We start from the raw sequence: 12,433 nt of genomic DNA on the forward strand, positions 1-12,433 counted from the left end.
TTAACCAGCAAATGTTTAAATATTTAAGTCTGACTAGGATTCCCTGGTAGCTCAGCTGGTAAAGAATCTGACTGCAATGCAGGAGACCACGGTTCGATTCCTGGGTCAGGAAAATTCCCCTGGAGAAGCGATAGGCTACCCTCTCCAGTATTCTTGGGCTTCTCTGGTGGCTCAGGTAGTAAGGAGTCTCCCTGCAGTGAGGGAGACCCAGGTTCAATCCCTGGATCAGGAAGATCCCCTAGAGAAGGAAATGGCAACCCACTCCAGTATTCTTGCCTGGAAAATCCCATGGACAGAGGAGCCTGGCAGGCTACAGTCCATGGGGTGGCAAAGAGTCAGACATGACTGAGCAACTTTCACTTTCAGAAATTTTCAGATTGGGCAAATACAAGGGTCTGGATGCTTTGAGCTGGGCTGGAGGAGAATGGTACAGAAGTTGGAAAACAGCATCAAAACTGGAAGCTTAGGCTGCATTATTTTCTTTCCTAAACCCATAATTTTTGTCCCAAAACTGCGTGTGCTCCTGAATACTACTAGGTAGACACTGGGAGAGAATAGGTAAAAGGAGTTTGCATGTCAATGGTTTGTGTATGACAGCTTCCCTTCAAAGCAGCTGAATGTCAACTATGAAATCCGGTAACCACACCAAGTTCACAAAGACCAGATGTCTCTTCTGAAAGTGACATACCTTAAAAATGTCTACTTTGGGACAAGCGGGACACAAACAAGGAATTCTTGAATGCTCTTAAATTTCTAAGCAATTTCTCTTCCTTCTAAATTTCAAACTACTTTGTATGGCTGTGTTTAGAATAGGGAAACAAATTGAAAACAAAAGAATGATTTCTAGCCATCATCAGATCACAGCAAGTATAGGGAGTCAGACTTAAACCCTTGCCACTGCCATATGCCCACCAAGGCTAATTTATGCTCAGGGCAGGAAGGAATGAATCCTTCATCTAATTGGTGTTTGTTTTATTGGTAAGTGGTGTAGACATTCTGTAAGTAAATATACTGTGTTGGGAGGGGCAGAAGAAAATACTAGAAACACTCTTTTAATTTAGAAAACAAACTGGAATGGCAATGAAAAGCAAACATGAGATTTATGGTGACCAGCAAAGAGGTCATTTGAAGCCTGCACACAGTAGCAAAATTGCTTATCAGGTCCCTGGCTGTGAAAATCTGCTGAGCTCCTTCAATAAGAACGTGGAGTCTTAGAATGGCATCTGATTCCCCCAAACAAACACTAGAGATGAGAGGAAAGAGAACAAAGAGTTATGATAACCAGATAGAAAAATTACAAAGTAGCTCTGAAAACAGAGCTATAGGGTAAGAAGCAAAACAACAGCCACAGCAGTATAAATAAAGGAAAGGGCTGGGCCATTGAACTGGGGGATCACTGTGCCAATATCTTGATCTTGCCTCTTGGACTGGGCAAAACTCCTGGAGAAGATTCTTCCAAGCCCCTACCTGGAGAGTGAAGCCCTGCCTGCCAGCACTCTGGTGGCTAGGGAAGAGGACTGGAGGTCTCAGCACCCAGCATCCATAAGTGGTCCCTGGTGTCTCCAGACATTCTGTGCTCTCTTTAAAGAATAAACCTTGGGATTACCCTGGTGGTCCAGTGGTTAAGAATCTGCCTGACAATGCAGGGGACACAGGTCCGATCCCTAGTCGGAAGATCCCACATGACGCTAAGCAGCTAAGGCCCTGTGCCACAACTACCAGGTCTGTACTCTAGAGCCCACGAGCCATAGCTACTGAAACCCGCGCACCAAGAGCCGGTGTTCTGCAACAAGAGAAGACACTTTAATGATAGGCCTATGCACCGCAACTAGAGAAAGGCCCAGCACAGCCAAACAAACAAATAAATAAACCCTTAGTGTTTTTGCTCAGGTATGAGGGAACACCAGCCTGACTGCTCCAGGTGGATAGTATGGCTGCTTTTTAAACAGCTTTTCTACAGCCCTCTTTATTTTGACCACCTCAGCCCTCTTCACCCTCCAGTCCTGCTTCTGGGGACACCAGTGCCTCCAGTTCCTGAGTGTTTTTAGGGATCATATGGCATAAATCTCACTGGCTTGGGATTTCATTTTAGAGTCTTCCAAGTCAGGACTTCTCCAACTTTAATATGAAAGCCAATCAGAGGAATATACCGGGAAAATGCCGATTCCGACTCAGTCAGTTTGGGGAGCTTCTGCATATCCAATCACCTCCAAGAGATGCTGGCTGTAGTAGTACCAGATCCACATTCCTCCATGGTCTTTACAAAATTCTCTTGCTCTTGTTCCTCTGCCCTTATGGCTTTAAAAGAAAGAAAAAAGTCCCCTTCTTGTCTTCTCAGTGGTGTTTCAAGAGGAAACCAATAGTTAGTTAGTTGTTTGTTTATTCTGCCTTCTCTTCTCTGGAATCCCCACTCATTATTCAATCCACTCAATGCCCACTGTTGCATTAAAAATTATCTTGTCACAGGTACCGATAAACTTTATTTTTGGTATGTTTTACTTAGTAGTTATATTATTCTTCAAATAAAAACCTGAATATTAGATGACCACAGGTAACCATCCTGCTTGAAACACTTTTCTCCCTTGACTGCCAGCTTCTGTGACATCACACTAGTTTATCTCTTACATCTCACACCAGACCTTGACATTCTCTGTTACCAAGTCTCTACATGATGAAGTGCCCCAGGCTCCTCCAGACCCTCTTCTCTCATGAATCTGTATTCTCTCTACAGTAATCTCATCAGCCCCATGGCTTTAAATACTAGCTATATTCAAAATCCCTGTGTCATATCTGACCTCTTCATTGAGCCCCAGACAAGTAATACCCAGCTGAAACCCTGACATCTCACTGAATCTCTTGCCAGCACCTCAAAACCAGCAAGCAGAAAATAGTACACTTAACGCCCTCCCCTTAACCCTTCAGAATCTCCTCTCCCAGGCTTCATCATCTGTGTTAACGCCCATATCATCAACTCCTCGCCATAAATCTAATCCAAGTGCTGGGGATTAGACCCCCAAAATATAGCTCAAATGTCTCCACTTCTCACCTTCCTTACCACCACCCCAGCTCAAACCACCATCCTCTCTTACCTGGACTAGTACAATAGTCCCCAGCGCTTCTATCCCCTAGCTCCACTTAAATCCATTCTCACACAGCAGCTAGAAAGACTTTGAAAAAAGAAGATGGCATACAATTACTTAGAATTTCACTCAGAATAAAATGTTTTCAATCCACGTTTCATGACTATCTGTTATAACAGGCACTGTTCTAGGTGTCAGAGGTCCAGCAGTGAGCAAAACAAACACAGTCTCTTCCCTTGTGGCGCTTACATGCTTTGTCATGGCTACAAGATACTCTGTGATCTGACCCCTGCCTGCCTTCCCACAGGCATAGGGCACGTCATGTATCCCTTGCCCATTGCCACTACGCTCTGGACCTTTTTCTGCTCTCCAAACACACCAGACTCTTATCCACCTGAAAGCTTTCACTTGCTTTTTCTTTCCCTCTAGAATGTTTTTCTCTCTCCTCTTCAGTCTCTCCCCAAATGCCAACCCCTTGGAGAGGTCATCCTTGACCACCCCACTATAGCGGTACCCCGACTGCTGTAGTATATGATCTCTTTCCTCCATAAACTTACTGTAATGTGAATGTTTTTATCTATTTATCGCCCCTCGACTAGAAATCAGAACTAATGCTTCACGGTAGCAAGGATTCTCATGTGTAGAATAGCTCCTAGTACAGAGCAGATGCTCAATACCTTCATGAATTAAATGAATAAGTGAAAGGCCCCTTCAACAAATGAGAACTAGAAGGAGAGACTGAATGTAACAGATACCTATTAATTCTACTCTATCATCATGCTGTGCGCCTCTTATAGTATCTCACCCAACAGTCTTGCACTGTAGCTATTACTGTTCCCATTTTAGGAAATAAGATAAATGGAATCAATCAATGCTGAATGTCAGAACTGAAATTGAGATTCCTGATACATCTGATTAGACAATGTCCAATCTTTGTACTAATCATGAAAAAAAGAGAGAGAGAGGACCCCCTAGTCCTCTGAACTCAATCCCTAAAGAAAAACAATCCAAATTTATCATCAGAGCTGAAATACAGACAACGCTGGAGTCATCTATAATACCAAACTTACGTAATATATTGCCTCTTAAAAACAGAAAAACTCTCTGAGGGCTAGCATTGCACCCCTGGCCTGCACTCAGCAGGGTTGGTTGCTCAGTAGCTAATCAATAAGGAGGGCAGAGACAGAAAATGAATGTGTGGGATCACGAGAGCATAGAAGGAGGACTGAAAAGTAGATGTCATTGGCCATTTTCAGTGATAAGCTGCAACATAACCAGAAGTTGTGTAATAAGGTCCTAAACACTGGACCATCAGGGAAGTCCAAAATCAGAGGATTTTTTGCAAGATGAATTTAAGACAACATATACTTCCTCCTTCCCCTTACTTGTTTTAGGTATGAGAAATGAAGCTCAGTAAAATGATTTGTTTTAATCCTCAATTTCCAAGCTTCTTTGTCAGGCTTAGTATAAAACATTCCTCTCTACTCCCACAGAGAACAGATAACTGCCCAGCACATTTACTTCTTTTCCCTCACATTCAAGGAGGTATAAACACTAGAATTCCACCACGATTTTCTTTTTACCTTTGCTTGCTTTCCAAAAACAGCTTTCTTGAGATATAACACATAGTATACAATCCACTCAAAGTTTACATTTCAGTGGTATTTGGTATACTCACAGATATATTCAACCATCATAATCAATTTTAAAACATTTTTATCACGTAATAACCCTTTAACTGTCACTCCTCTGCCCACCTATGCTACACCCAGACCTAAGAAACCACTAATCTACTGTCTTTACAGATTTTTCTCTTCTAAACTTTCATATAAATGGAATTATATAAGATCTTTGTGACTAACTTCTTTCATTTCACATACTTTCAAAGGTTTATTCAAGGTATCAATAATCTTTTCATAGTCAAAAAATATTTCTTTGTATAGGTAAACCACATTTTGTTTATCCATTCATCTGTTGATGGACATTGGATTATTCACTTTTTGACTATTAATGATGTTTGCTTTAAACATTTACATGTAAGGTTTTGTGTGGACATGTTATCCCAGTACCACCTCTGGTCTCCATTGTTTCTGACAAGATGTGAGTTGTTAACCTTATTGAGGGTCCTTTGTAAGTAATGAGTCATTTTTCTCTTGCTTGCAAGATTTTCTCCTTGTCTTTGATTTTCAGCGTTTTTACTACAATGTGTGTTTATGGGTCTCTTTGTGAATATTCTACTCTAATAATATTGAGCTTACTAGATGCTTTCAGTAAATCTAGAAGATTTTCAGCCATTATTTTTTCCTCCTTTATCCTTCTACTTTTTTTTTCTGGGAACATTTCAGACAATCTATTGTAGCATTATGGGTACTGGTTCCGCTTCCATGACTTACTAGCGTTGTTGGTTAGTTTGCTGTTTAGTGGCTACTAGCTAGATTATTTTGTTGAAAGCCTTTGACGTTGATTCTCAGGAAGGTACAACTTTGAAGATGCCCACAGTCATCCTGGGAAGACAAGGTATTAGCAAGGCTGTCATCTGTTCTTTCCCTGACCACACCCAGATGTTAAACTTTACTACTTGCAGTCAGACTATGCTACTAGTTTCAAGAATTCACTGGGGCATAAATTCCTTTATAAACTAATCCAATCAAACTGTGGCTCCTTCAAATAAATCATTGATGAAGTCAATGTTTTGATATTCATTGTGACCCCAGGGGGGGGGCTTCCTTCCAACTGTTTTATTTCCGCTGGTTCTCTCCTGCAAACTAACTGTCCTACATTATATGTTTATTAGATCCATGAATATCCCAACTGCCTTTACCATAGCTTTGCTGTTCTTGAGAGGGCTCTCAGGCTTAAACTTCTCCACCCTCTGTTGCAAATAAAGTCAGTTCTTTGGGAAGAGAATACCAAATATGTGTTTCACAGTCTGCTTTTCACTTTATGCAAAATCTCAGCCAGGCTCTGGAGCCAGGAGTGGATTCAAAGGTAAACTTCTGAGACTCTCATTCCAGGAGTTAGACACTTGAAGGAAGGTAGGGTAGCAACCAATCAAGCTTGACTTGGAATCACCACCTCATGAGCCCTAGCAAGAGATTTGGATTCCTCTCATTCCCAGCAGGCCATACCCGGGACAGTCTCTGACGCTTGTGTGCCTTGGTATAAAGGAAGGAGCCCCCACTTCCCAGCCACACCTGCCTAGCATTCAACCTCAGCAACAGGCTGCTGGAGGCAAAGTAAGAAATGCTGAAGTCCTGCTTCTCCTGGAAGAAAGCCCTCCACCTGGAAGCTTAATCGAGAGGAAAGGAGAGGAAACCCTGTGTTCTTGACTGTAGCACTCTGAAGTACCAGCATCTCCACTTCTCTGAAGTGGGAGGGGCAAGGGAGGCAGTACTTTTGATTTAAGTAACACATTCTTGCCTTTTTTTAGCCGGATTATCACAGATATTCTTGAATAAATGTCTTTATTTAATTTGTTACAATATTGCTTCTGTTTTATGTTTTTGTTTTTCTGGCCATGAGGCATGTAGAATCTTAGCTCCCTGACAAGTCCCTTCCCCAGTGGTTAAGATTTTGCAGTCCAATGCAAGGGGTGTGGCTTCCATCCCTGGTCAGGGAGCTAAGATGCTATATATACATATATTTTGCTGCGCTGGGTCTTAATTGTGGCATGAAGGATATCTAGTTTGTGGCGTGCAAACTTCTGAGTTTCTCACATCCATACATGACTACTGGAAAAACCATAGCCTTGACTAGATGGACCTTTGTTGGCAAAGTAATGTCTCTGCTTTTATTAGCTTTAAATAATTTAGTACACATGTCCTAAAGTTGGTCTGGTGAATAGTAATGGTTCTATTATCCACCAAATAAGGCCACTAATTGCTCTTCTTGACAGCCATAACAGTTTCTTAAACATTGTGATATGGTTAGCAAAACAGGTGGAAATGAAATTACAACTGAAAGGATGCTTTCCAGAGTTGCTTTGGTTTGTTAGATCAAAAGAGAAAAACAGATTTTTTTCTCCTGAGCAAGCTAGAGACAAAATGACCTTCTCCCTGTGTATTGACAGTCCTGACCATTTGACAGAAGTAATTTCAGCAACAGGGAGCATGCAGTTGTATCAAATGGCAAACAAGCCAAAAGTATATCAAAATCCTGAGTTCAGCATCTTCCCCGAAAAAATATCATTGAGACCCTAAACAAAGCAGTACATCACCCACAACCTGCTACTACTTGCATCACATCTTTATTGAACACTTACTGTGTGTACAGCCATTTGCTGGGAAATAAGAGTCAACCTTGCAGCCCTGACATATACACTCTCTTAATGGATCTGAAGAAAGTAGACATACACACACAGACACAGAAAAAGTGAACAAGGCTTTTCAACTGATCATGTGATAACATGATAAGGACAGGAAATGCAAGACAAAATATAACAACTGCAGAAATTCCTTGAAGGGAAAGGTACCTGTGCTTGCAATAAACAAACCAGGCCACTTCCTTGAAGAGGTCAGAAATGTGCTGGACATAAAGAAAAGATTTAAATATGCAACAGTAAGGGAAGATTCTTAGTAGGTAGAAAGAACATCTGCAGAGCTAATCCAATAGCAGTAAATCAAAGAAAAAGCTTTTTCTCCTGAAGGATATAGTATTGTTTCTGAATTATCAATTTCCTTTCTCAAAAATGTGCCAAGTACAGCATTTGGGTGAGAGTGAGGGAAATTGGAGCATTTCCATTCCAAATCTCCAAATTCAAGAATCAAGCAGGGGGAAAAATGAAGTTCTGTTTTAATAGGTAGTGGAGATTTGGGTAGAAAGAACCAAGGCATGGTTCAGAGAAACTTAGCGGAGTGTATTCATTGGTTTTAAAAATCTTTTGACTGAATGCAGAACAAATTAGACCCAGCTTTATTTTGCAGTTAAGAAATACAAATTACTTAAGTCGTTAGAAGTGTTTTCAAATAGGATCAGTTTTTATTCAATTGTTTCAATTGGCTGGAGTAGGAACAAGCTGAGGTCACAGGCGATCTTTGGATCTTAAACTACGTTTCTAAAATAAATAATTCCTTCAGAGAAACTTAAACATTGGACTCTTTCACACAGTAAGCGAATAGACCCCAATTAGGTCTAGATAACTTTCCTAGAATGGACAGAGGAGCCTGGAGGGCTACAGTCTTTGGTGTTACAAAGAGTCAGACATGACTAAGCGATTAAAACCAACAACAACCTGAAATTAACTGTTTTGTTTGTTGATCCCCAACCCACTTTGTTTTTCAAAAAAAAAAAAACCTGGGGGGGGAAAATAAATAACTGAGCATAAAATAAGAAATATCAAGAAAACCTTCCAAATAGTCTGCCTCCCCAGCTCTTGTAATTTTCTTTTTTTCTATTTTTATAACATTTTATATAACTCATAAAAAACAATGCTCGTAGAAAAAGTTGCAAAAAGTTGCTAGAGAGCATACAATTTCCAAAACTGTCCTGGGTTTTTGTTACATTCAGTTTTCTTATTGTATTTTTCTAACTCTGCCTTGAAGGCGAGTAGTCAAGATCAACTACCAATAGGCAGTCCAACCTTTTGTTTTTGCATCACTCTGTTAAGCTGTCTCCCTTCCAATAATCATTATGGTGTAAGTGACACTCCAGGGGAAATCAATTCCTTTTGACTAAACAGAAAAGCTCGGTCTACCTCCCTCAAACCATAATTGGGGCTTTGTTTATTTTGCTGCTGTCTGACCCCTGCAACAGCCACATCTTGTTTCCACCAAAGTTGAATAGCTTCTCTACAGCAGCCTCCAGGGAAGATTTGCCAGCCTTTAGGAACCGCCCCACCTTGAGGAGGGAATAATTAGAACCACTCAGATATTAGAATTGCATTTCCTAGTGGCTGGCTTCATGTTGTTTCCCCTCAAGATTGTTTAAAGGAAAACTCCTTTAAACCCCTAAGGGGATAGAGTCTGTCTCATTTTCTTTCCACTTAGAAAGATGTGAAGCTACTGAAGCCTTTATATTTGTAAGATTCTCAAAACCAAGGATTCCCATGCCTCATTTCTAGCTGTCTTAGGTCTGGCAAGTATCAAGCATGTCTTAGACCTCAAGAGATATTTCTGAATAAATGAAATGAATGACTTGCACTAAGCTAAACTGATGAGTTAAATTGAATTGGATTGGACCAGATTGAAATGAATTGAATTGGGCTTCTCTGCACTGACAGAATAGCTATCATGAAAGCAGAAGGAAGGTCAGTGTATGCCATTCACTAGCTGATCAAGGCCAGCTATTTGGAATAATCAGGGAGTCTGGGCCCTCCTGGCTGCTGAGGATCAGAGGTTAAATGATATTCCAAGGACAGATAGCAAAAACGAGAGCAGAGACTCCAGACATAATAACAATAAAGACAAATAACTAGGCTTATGTGTATGTAGAATGTCAGGCATGGCTCTCAGTGTCTCACTGTATCATCATCTTTTTTAGTCCTCACAGCAACCCTCTGGGGCAGACTCCACTATTATCCACACTTTCAGATAAAGCAACTAGGCATTAAGCAATGAAGTCATTTGCCCAAGTGGCACATCCAGGATAGGGACTCAGGAAGAAAGACCCCAAGACACTGCTGTTAACCATTTCAAGACATCACGGACAGGGGAGAAAAAGAGTTTATAACACACCTTAAATAAAGGTTTTAAAGAAAGGAAAATGACAACAATGTAAGGAAAAGGAGAAACAAAAGAAAGGAAGAATTTTTCCCCTCTTGAAGACTTGCAATTATAAACCAGTTCTAATCTCCTAAACTTAAATATTTTAAGACATCCAGATTTCACATTACTGAACTTCGTGAAGTTTGACCCTGGTAGGATCTGCCCAATCACATTGTACAGAGCCTTGTAGGTATGTCAGGGTTCTAATATCCAGGAATGTCATAAAATAAAGGTTTTTTTAAAATAATACATCATCTCATGTTTGTATTTACCTATCCTTTACAATTGAAAAGACAGACCCATAATGTTGAAAATGTTCAAATAACATCTTGGGACATGGAGGCCCTAGTCAGTGCTGGACACCACGTTCATTCTCCCAGAAAGACCAGCAGTCCTGACCTGGAGCTGTCTCCCTGCCCTGTGTGCACCCACAGGCCTGTTTGCTGCTGAATCTTCTGCTCCTATCAAGCGAGGCATGACTGAGTGCCTCCACTGAACCCTGCACATAGGTATTTAAACAAATAGGTGTTTAAATCATCCTATCGAAGCAGAACCACACATATAATTCTAACTACTGACTATTCTAGTTCTGAAGATCTGAGCTCTTCAAAGAGTGAGCCTTCCCTTCCATGAGCTTGCCCAAACCTCCCCTTAGTTCCTCACCCTTCTTCTGCCAGCTTGACAGAAGCTGACAATCTTTCTCTGTCATGAGTTCAGGAAGCAGGGAGAAGATGTGGATGCCTCCCTATGGGGCAGGCCTATAGGCCATCCCTGAAACCCTTGCATTCCACCTCCTGAGAGGTGTATTACAGGGCAGAGAGGACACACAGTGTCACGGGATGATCCCAGGACCAGCATTGAGAAGAATCTGGGTCTAGTTCCAAGAGCACCTCATTATTCAACCTAGGAAAATCATCTAACATTTCAGGGCCTCAGTTTACTCTCTTATAAAGTCACAGAGCTGAACATGAGGATTCCTAAAGTCACTTCCCTCCCGACTAAACAGAAGGAAAACTTGAACCTGAGAATGAACTCTGACTTAAGCCAATCAACTTTTTAACAATCAAACCAGCTTCCTAACATGGTCACTGTTCCTCCCAGCCTACACATGCAGAGACCCTGACAGCTTTGTCATATGAGCTGCTAGGAATCGCCCCTGTGCAGTCAAACTCCTGCATTTTTTTGCCAGCCTCTTTCTTCAGGTCTGTCATGACTAAATGGCAGCAGGAAAAAAGCTAAAGGACCAGGTATCTTTTTATTGACAGCTTGCCCTGTAGACCCTGCCCTGGTAGGAGGAGGAGGAGGAGGAGGAGGAGGATGACTCAACAGAGTCCATCAGCCATCTGTGGTTTCCCAGGCTTTAGGTCTGTTAGCAACTGACATTTCATCCACATCACTATAGTGAGTGGCACAACCAGGGAGTTAGGGCCATTTCTGTGTGTGTGTGTGTTTGCATGTGTTTATTCCTGGCTTTCCATTTTTAAGTCCAATATTTAAAATCAAGAGCCCTGCAAATTTGAGGCAGTAGATAGCCATAAAACTCCTCAAGTAGTTGAATGTTATTTACTAAGGAAAAAAGAAAGCAAAATTGGTGAGCAACGTTTCATTCATTCATTGAAAAATACTTATTGATTGCCTCCCATGCGCCTGATCATGTTCTATATGCTAGAGATACAGCAGAGAACAAAATGGATGACAAGAAGAGGTGATAAGCTCTTAAGGAGCTTATATTCTACAATAGATGACTAATAATGACCATGAAAAATAAGATTTGTTATATGTTAGATGTTGATGTGCGATACTAAGAAAAACAAAAAAAAAGGAAAGGGATCTAGAAGATCAGAAGCTGTGTGTACACTGGCCAGGAAACCCTTTGGAGAAGCAATCAATTGAGTAAAGGACTAAAGATGGTGAAGGACTGAGTCACATGGACATCTGGGGGAAGACTGTTCCAGAAGAGGCCAAGTGAGAGACTATGAGACAGGGACACACCTGCATGTAAAAGGAACAGCAAAGTCAGAGTGGCTGAGTGGATGACTGAAGAGGGTATAGATAAATTCAGAGGGTCACAAAGATATTTGCATGTAAGGAATTTGCATGTAAACCCTGCATGTAAGGAATTTGCATGTAAACCCTTGTAGAGACATGGGATTCTGTTTAAGGTGAGATAGGAAGCCAGGGGAGGGAGTGATCTGATTTAAGCTTTAACAGAATTAATGTTAAGAATACACTGAAGGATATCAAGACAGAAGCTGAAAGACAGGTTGAGAGGCTATTACAATAATTTATTTGAGAAGTGATGAGGATTCACATGAAAGGGTGAACAGTGGAGATGATGAGAAGCAGTCAGATTCTGGGCACATTTTGGTACAGACAATAAAGATTGCTGACAAATTAAATGTAGAGTGTGAAGGAAAACAGTGTCAAAGATGGCTACAGGTTATAAACCTGAACAGCTAGAAAAAATGGAATTGTCTTTTCAGACTGGGGAAAGAAGTAGGAAAAACTGGGCTGAAGGCTGGGGTGGAGAAGGGATGGAGGGGAGGCACAGTAAAGATTATGAGAAAGACATAACCCTAAAGAAAAGTGTATTCTTGTTTGCTGATGCTGGCCAGGTTAAACTCACGCCTGTCCACTTCTCCTAGAATGTTA

At 41.1% G+C, this 12,433-nt stretch overlaps 1 protein-coding gene and 1 long non-coding RNA gene across 6 annotated transcripts in view; one reads left to right on the top strand and one right to left on the bottom strand.

Annotated features, from left to right (window-relative positions):
• Positions 1-12,433, top strand: part of FSHR (follicle stimulating hormone receptor) — a 182,138-nt gene that overhangs the window by 5,857 nt on the left and 163,848 nt on the right. The window lies entirely within an intron of this gene.
• On the bottom strand, positions 1,081-2,607 carry LOC145546593 (uncharacterized). Its single transcript, XR_014083063.1, has 2 exons — positions 2,151-2,607; positions 1,081-1,243 (listed from the first exon to the last, which is right to left on the bottom strand). It is a non-coding gene; the product is annotated as an uncharacterized LOC145546593 (long non-coding RNA).

Source organism: Giraffa tippelskirchi, chromosome 4, assembly GCF_054371585.1.
Source record: "Giraffa tippelskirchi isolate mGirTip1 chromosome 4, T2T-mGirTip1v1.2.pri, whole genome shotgun sequence".
In the NCBI taxonomy this organism is placed as follows: domain Eukaryota; kingdom Metazoa; phylum Chordata; class Mammalia; order Artiodactyla; family Giraffidae; genus Giraffa; species Giraffa tippelskirchi.